Here is a 7,748-nt window from a genome sequence, read left to right as displayed (position 1 = left end):
TGATCTCTTCCACTTGATAAGTTGTTTAAATGTATTAAATTATTAACTAAAGATTGTTGTAAACTTGAAAAAGAAAATAAAGAGTTGAAATTAATTCTAGCTAAATCTTGTCCATTAGAAGAATTTGATAAAGTAAAATTAGAAAATGATATTTTGCAAAAAGAAATAAAGAACTTGAAAAATTATGCATGCTCATATAATACAAGTAGTAGAAAATTTAATGGTCTAAATTGGTATTTTTATTACCGCAAAGGACAAATTAGAAAAAAAATTCAGAAATATATACCAAAGAAATTTCTAGTTAACCCAGTTGGAAGGAACCTATATCGGGTTCCAAAGACTTGTCTAAATTAAAGTTTAATTAGACTTAGAGCTTTCAGAGAGTACATTAAATATTTGATTTCATTATGAGGCTTTGTCTAGAAGTGGTTAATGATCCAATAACCAAGAAGGTCCAGTGTCTCGCCACAACTTGGAAACCAATTAATGAAATAAAATGTTTAATTGACTAACTGATAAAATATTTAATTATAATTAAAATATACTTTAAATAGTTACTCATTTTTTTTATCTTTTTAAATTTAGAAATTTTAACTTAAAAGTTTTTTGTAAGTATCGGCTTTACTTTTTCTAAAATTATTTCTACAAAATTAGTTTTTGCAAACTTAAAAAAATACTGATATTATATCCAAAAAAAAATTAGGAAATTTTTCTAAAATTATTTTAAGTGCTATCAAAATAAACTTGATAAGTTTTTCAAAATATTGAAAATCATTTTTTTTCTAAAAACTTTCCTATTTTTTTTTTTTTGACAAATTTAACCCTTAGATTTTATTTTAGTACCCTATTTTTTATGTGATCAAATAGGGAGAAGGGAAGATTAAGTCTAGAGGGAGGTAGTTTAACCTTTTTAAATTTTTTCACTTTAATTATAAATTTATTGCTTTTACTTTATGTTAGTTTACCCTAACTTAACTTGGGTTACTCACATCAAAAAGGAGGAGATTGTTGGTACCTTAAGGTTATTTTGATGTGATCAAACAAGTTAAGTTAGGTCCTATTGTGTTTAACCTTGTGTCTAAGTGTGCAGGAACTTAGGAGCACAGGGAGTCTAGCAAAAGACGTAGCTAGCGAGAAGGATGGCACGGGAGAGAGCCGACGAACTCAATGTGTCTGAGGGGCGAGGTGCTGCGGAAGAGTACGCGGGTGGATGAGAAGGAGGCACGCGACGTTTTCGAGGGGCAAAAAGCTGGAGCAGAAGCTTACTCGAGGAGAAGGTCGGAAGTTGGGTTCCGGTGAGCCTTATTCCGGATGGCCGAAATCACCCAAGCGAGCGGAGCCGGAGCGAAAAACCCGGACCGAAGCAAGTGGAGCTAGAGCAGAAGGCCCGGACTGGAAAAAGTCAACATGGTTGACTTTCTTGGTTTTGGTGCCCGGAACGGAGTTTTATCCAGATCATGTTTGACCGTGATCCATTGCGAAGGGGATAAAATTTTATCCTCCTCCAGGCGCCTGAAACCCTTCCAAACGCCCCGACCAAGGTTATAAATATAGTCTTGGTCCAAGAAGCTAAATACAACCAGCATCTTGAGAAACAACACTTGTACGCTTCTAGTTTTCGTTTAGCTTCATCTTTTTGTGCGATCATTGCTGTAAAAAGGCTTTTCTGCTAGAAGGAGATATTAGTGTGTTCCGCTTCCTTGAATTAACAACCTCCCCAGTTGTAACCAAATAAAAACTTCTATGCCTCTGTCTTTTTGGTTTCCTTATTTTTTTTATGCAAGTGTTTGTTTAAGTTATAAGTTGAGGAAGGTATTTCTTTTGTTTTGATTTATGCGGGGGCTATTCACCCACCTCTAGCCAACCGCCAAGGATCCTAACAATCTGCAGCCAGCGACCGGGTCGCCCCAGTCCTTGGTACCTCGATATTCAAGGCAGATCCAACGAATATATAAGTAATAAACTAAGACATAAAATAATGAAATGTGTATAGAATATGAATGAAGGGCGTACCCTGGCTCAGGGGGCACCCTCAGATGGATCGGTGAGCTGGTCGGGACGCTGCTCGAGTTGTCATAACCCGGAAGAGCAAGTGACTCTGAGCCGGATAAAGAGCTGGATTTGATGACACTGAGCCGGACGCGGTGGCGAGAAACCCGATGCGATCTCGGTACGTAGACCGGGATATAATATCGGCACGTAGGTCGGGATAAGACATCGTTACGCAGGCTGAGATAAGACATCGACACGTAGGCTAGGAGATGATAAAAACATAGATCGGGTTGTGACAACGACACGCAAGTCAGAACATGACACGTAAATCAAATTAGTGCTGTTAGGTGCTACTCGAAGTTCCGTTCTGTTTCCCCTGTATAAAAATTTGTATAAGAACAGAACTTTTCCTAGCAACTCATGTGTTCTTAAACTTGGATTGGAAATGAAACTTACCATTTTTACTCCAAGTTTAAACCATGTGTTCTTCATAAGTTAAACTTGGATTGCAAACGAAACTTAACATTATTAATCCAAGTTTAACTCATGTGTTCTTCAGAAGTTAAACCATATTACAGAAATTGATTAAATATCTATTTCAAGGATTGGCTTCCAAGTCATTGGCGAGGCACTCAACCTTCTTGGTTATGGGATCATCCACCACTTCCTAGACAAAGCCTTTCAAAGAAATTGAATATTTAAACTCCTCACATTAAACCCTAGGTTTAACTAAAGAGACCTCGATCAAAGCACAAAATCGAAATACAAAATCGCTAGCCTCTTGTGTTGGTATTTCAGGATTCATACAAAGAAAAACTAAACTAGTTTCGCTGCGGAAACAATTAACTAGTTATACCTTTCTTTGTAGCTTAAAGACCTCTTGATCTTTTGCTATATTCCTCTCCTCCTCTTGGACGTCGTGTGAGCGACGATCTACCAAGACAACACCACCCAAACCACTTTTATGCCTCCAAGACTTTCGGCCACCAAGGAATGCTAGAATAGGGAGCCTCCTTCTCTTCTTCTTCTTCTCCAAGAAACTGGCCACAAAGAGGTGAAGCCTTGATGTGTCGTCGGCCTTAAGGGAAGAAAGCAAAGGGAGAAGAGGAGAAAGAGGGTCGGCCACCAAGGAAAATAGAAGAGGAAACTTTAGGTTGTGTTCTACCATAAGGCACCATCTACCTCTCTTTTATAATCCTTGGTGAATGCTAAAAAGAAAAGTTTTAAACATAATTAAAACTTCCTTTTAATTCCAATCATGGTCGGTCATAGCTTGGGCAACAAAAAGGAAAAACTTTAAAATTAAAATCTCTCTTTTAAATCCCTTTGTAGATAGCTATAAAAGGAAAGATTTTAAAATTAAAATTTCTCTTTTAAATCTCTTTATGGATGGCTATAAAAGGAAAGTTCTAAAATTAAAATCTCTCTTTTAAACAATTATAGATGACTATAAAAAAGGAAAGATTTTAAAATTAAAATATCTCTTTTCAATCTCTTTGTGGATGGCTATAAAAGGAAAGTTTTAAAATTAAAATTTCTCTTTTAAACAATTGTAGATGACTAAAAAAAGAAAATATTTTAAAATTAAAATATCTCTTTTCAATCCCTTTGTGGATGGCTATAAAAGGAAAGTTTTAAAATTAAAATCTCTCTTTTAAATAATTATAGATGACTACAAAAAAGGAAAGATTTTAAAATTAAAATTTTCTTTTAATTCCTTGTGGCCGGCCCCTTGCTTGGGCACCAAGCAAGGCTTGGTCGGACACCCCTTGGGCTCCAAGAAAAGCTTGGTCGGCCCCTTGCTTGGGCACCAAGCACAGATGTGGTCGGCCCATTACTTGGGTAAGAAGTGGACTTGGGTAGATGTGAGACTTTATACATAGAGGCTACAACAGGGACCTAGAGGAGGAATTGGTTTTGGCCTCCTGATGAGCTTGAGCTTCCTGTGTTCGACCCGAACACCCAACTCAAGTTCATCAATAATAACTCATACCACTAAAGAGTTATTATTGAACTACCGCACCAATCCCATATTATATTATGAGCTCTTTCTTATCATATGTGCGTTAATCTCCTTGTGTTTAAGATATTGAATGTCCATTAATTAAATGAGTTACTGACAACCCTTTAGTGGTATGGACTTGGGTTGAGTGTTCGGGCCGAACACAGGAAGCCCAAGCCCATCAGGAGGTATAAACCAATTCCTCCTCTAGGTCTCTGTTGTAGCCTCTATATAAAGCCTTGCATCTACCCATCCATAACTTGGTTTGGTTTAACTTGGTTATAGAAAGGGAGATTTTTTCTAAACAGAATTATGTTATTTTTCTTTCTTTGTAACTGACGACAAAGGTTATAAAAGGAGTAGGTGGTGCCCCCTAAAACCTAATTTTCTAATTCTCTCTAATTCTCTTCTCCTCCTTGTGGTCGCCGCCCCTTCTTCCCTTGCTAAGGTCGGCCACATCTCCACCTAGGGTCGGCCACATCTCCACCTAGGGTCGACCACATCTCTTCCTTGTGGCCGGCGCCCCTCCCCCCTTACTTCTTGCTTAGGGTCTTTCACCTATTGCTAAGGGTCGGTGCCTCTTCACCTACTGCTAAGGGTGGGTGTCCCTTGGTGGGCGGCAGCTTGAAGAAGAGGAAGAAGAGAAGAGAAGAAAGAAGATTAGAAGGTGCCCCATCCTAGAGCCTCCTTTTGTAGCCGACGGTTTGGAAACCTAGAAGAGAAGGAGAGTGGTGTTGTCTTGGTAGATCGTCGCCCACACGACGTCCAAGAAGAGGAGAGGAATACGGTAGAAGATCAAGAGGTCTTTAGCTACAAAGGAAAGATACGACTAGTTCTTTAATTCCACTACGTAATTAGTCGAGTTTTCTTTATATTGATTTTGAATACCAACACAAGAGGCCAGCGATCTTGTACTTCGATCAAGGTGTGCTTTGATCTATCAAGAATTTGCTTGATTGATCAAACACATGTCTGATCGAACATGCGGGTTGCTAAGAATAGTTCTATACTTGTATAATTTTTATACAGGGAAATTTTTGTACAACGAATATATAAGTAACAGACTAAGACATAAAATAATGAAATATGTATAGAATATGAACGAAGGACATACTCTGGCCCAGGGGGCGCCCTCGGATGGATCGGTGAGCTGATCGGGACGCTGTTTAAGTTGTCGTGACCCAAAAGAGCAGGTGACTCTGAGCCGGATGAAGAGCTAGATCTGATAACGCGGAGTCGGATGTGGTGGCACGAAACCAGATGTGACCTTGGCACGTAGACCTAGATATAACATCGACACGTAGGCCAGGATAAGACCTTGTCACGCAGGCTGGGATAAGACAATGGCACGTAGGCCTGGAGATGATAAAAACACAGATTGGGCTGTGACAACGACACGTAAGCCGAAATATGCACGAGGTGCTTGCCGAAGACCATATATAGATTTCTAAAGTTGACACACATGTGTTGGAAGTTGCAGATGGATGAATTCAGGTGGTTGCTCCATATAAACAGTTTCTTCAAGGTGTCCATAAAGGAAAGCATTGAAAATATCTAATTGTTGCATCTACCAATTGGAGCTAACAACTATAGATAGTAGCAATCTGATAGTTGTAATTTTGACCACTGGACTAAAAGTATCATTGAAGTCAATACCTAGTTGTTGATTAAAGTCTTTAGTAACAAGGCGAGCTTTGTAACGTTCACTAGATCCGTATGCATGATACTTAATTTGGTAAACCCATTTAGAACTCACAATATTCATAGATGGAGTACGAGGAACTAAGTTCCAGGTTGCATTGCGAAGAAGAGCATTAAATTTCATAGTCATCGCAACACGCCAATTTAGATCTTTGACTGCCTGTTTAAAGCTAGAAGGTTCAACAAAATTTGAAGAAGCAATAAGAGCACATGAAAGAGGATAACGAGTAAAAATTGGTTGACATCGTGCATAAATATCGCTTAGAGGAAGCATTCATTGAGGAGTATCATCATCATAGCTACTCGGAGATGAGTGGTCAAACGGATGAGAATCAGAACTAGAGAGTGGATCACCACTAGTGGCTAAGTCTACAGGAATATGTGGAGATGGAACAGAATCCAAGATATCATCCCCCCTGGTACTTTCAATATGTCTTGATGAATCAATATATGGGGATCCCGTATATTACTCAGTGATATTAGATAAGTGCCTTGATTATCTAAAGAAGGATCCGAGGTAGCAACTACAAACGAAAAAAGAGATTCATCAAAAGTAATATGTCGAGAAATATATATCCGTTAGGTTGAAATATGGAGGCAACAGTACCTATGATGCAAATTACTATAACCAAGGAAAACACATTGTAGAGAACGAGGGTTTAACTTGTATTTAGAGTAAGGTCGTAGCTAAGGATAACATGTGCAACCAAAGATACGAAAGAAAGAGTAATCTGGAAGACGATTATAAAGTCTCTTCAATGGACACTTATTTTGAAGTAATGGAGTGTAACGACCACCCTTCTTACTATTACTACTCTCTAAGGGTGATCGTTACTTAACTACTAACTCTACTTAACCGGTATGATCGAAACCACGAGGAGTCTCTACCAAAAAATTTTGGCAGCATCTCCCCTGTACCGGTGACCATAAACTGAGATACATAAATATATACTTCAGTCACAGGCAGCTGGAACATGTATCAAACACCCATGCAGTTTAATAAGTGTAAAACACTAAAATAACTACTTATTACACAGAAACTCATCACAGCATGCAATCTAAAACACGAATAAACTCAATAAAAACATGGAATATAAGATACAATCTCAAATGACATAAACCATAAAGTACGACTCAATTCCCCATATCTCTCCCACAGTCCTGGCATCACACACCATCCGCACTACCTTGTCGCCTTCCTTGCTATATCTTTCCTTTCCTTTATCTGCAGTAAGAGGAAATGCAATCTATAAGCAAAATTTGCTTAGTAAGCGCTATCTAACTCACAAAAACACGAATGTGCATGTATACGGGAAGAACTAGAAACTGAATGCTTTAAAAGAAGACATATAAAGCTACTCATGTCAAAAGTATTGAAACTAGAAATAAATATGCTCATGCATAATCAATAGCAAAGCACTATAAACTGCATACTCATGATATACAAGGATAAAACTGCATGCTGGTAGATAAAGCTAATCATGCTCAATAAACTAATCAGGAAACAAATAAAACTAATACTGCATACTTCGAATTAAAAGAAGCTAAACTTGCTGACTCTAAACATAAGTGGAGCTTGTTTCATTTGTTTCAAAACTTCTACTTTATTACTTTAAAATAATAATCAACTTCTCTTGGGGCCCAGGCTTAGTACCAATGCACGCTCCCTAATAGGGATTGTGGTAGCTAGTCATCAGTCCTACGAGGGTAAAGACCTTGGTCTTACCAGGGCCAAGACCTTGGAATTGGTCACCTGGATTTGTTTAACGACAACCTTGGAAGTCGGGTACTAGCCTTTCTTTAAAATAAAATACTTGTTATCTTTTAATATTCTTATAATAAAATGTCTTGGCATTTCTTTGAGCACTTGGTGTGCTACTGATCCCAATACTTAAAATTTAGGGATCCTATCAAGACCTTGGTCTTTTCTTACTTATAGCTACTCATAATCCCCTAAAAAGGTTTAATAGATCACATAATTGTTCCACTAAAATACATGGCTGCTCATGCTGGTTAAAATAGTAAATGAAAACTAAAGAACCTGCTCATGTAT

This window comes from Zingiber officinale, chromosome 3A, assembly GCF_018446385.1.
Source record: "Zingiber officinale cultivar Zhangliang chromosome 3A, Zo_v1.1, whole genome shotgun sequence".
NCBI classification, from domain to species: Eukaryota; Viridiplantae; Streptophyta; class Magnoliopsida; order Zingiberales; family Zingiberaceae; genus Zingiber; species Zingiber officinale.
This window is presented reverse-complemented; position numbering follows the sequence as displayed.